Genomic DNA, 890 nt, shown 5'->3' with positions numbered 1-890 from the left:
AGATTTTCAAAAATATCCAAGAAACAAAAATTTAAAAAGTTTAAATTCTTAAAGTTAATTTATTCTATATATATATGTGAAAAAAAAACATTATCTGGTGAGTAAAAAAATTTAAAAAGTTTAAATTTTAAAATTAATTTATTCTGTATTTGTGAAAAAATAGCATTATCCGGTGAATAAAAAAATAAAAAAATGTTCTTGAAAATAAATTTAGGATTTGAAAAGGAAAAATTTTTCATTTTTATGAATTTTTAAATTTAAAAATAAATTTTTTATTGAACCTTAAAAAATAAAATTAAGTCTAGCAATATTAAGAAGACAAAAAAAAGATGAAAACTTTTTATTTTTAAATTTTGAATCTAAAAAAATAATCTTTTTACCAAAAAGGTGAAAAATAAATATTTTCAAAAATATCCAAGAAACAAAAATTTAAAAAGTTTAAATTTTTAAAATTATTTATTCTATATTTGTGAAAAAATAGCATTATCCGGTGAATAAAAAATAAAAAAATATTCTTGAAAAAAATTTAGGATTTGAAAAGACAAAATTTTTCATTTTTATGAATTTTTAAATTTAAAAAATAAGTTATTTATTGAAAATTAGAAAACATAAAGTCTAGCAATATTAAGAAGACAAAAAAAAGATGAAAACTTTTTATTTTTAAATTATGAAACTAAAAAAATAATATTTTTACTAAAAAGATGAAAAATAAAGATTTTCAAAAATATCCAATAAACAAAAATTTTAAAAGTTTAAATTCTTAAAATTAATTTATTCTGTATTTGTGAAAAAATAGCCTTATCCAGTGATTAAAAAAATAAAAAATGTTCTTTAAAATAATTTAGGATTTGAAAAGATAAAATTTTTCATTTTTATGAATTTTTAAATTT

This window comes from Arachis hypogaea, unplaced genomic scaffold (genome assembly GCF_003086295.3).
Source record: "Arachis hypogaea cultivar Tifrunner unplaced genomic scaffold, arahy.Tifrunner.gnm2.J5K5 arahy.Tifrunner.gnm2.scaffold_26, whole genome shotgun sequence".
NCBI classification, from domain to species: Eukaryota; Viridiplantae; Streptophyta; class Magnoliopsida; order Fabales; family Fabaceae; genus Arachis; species Arachis hypogaea.
This window is presented reverse-complemented; position numbering follows the sequence as displayed.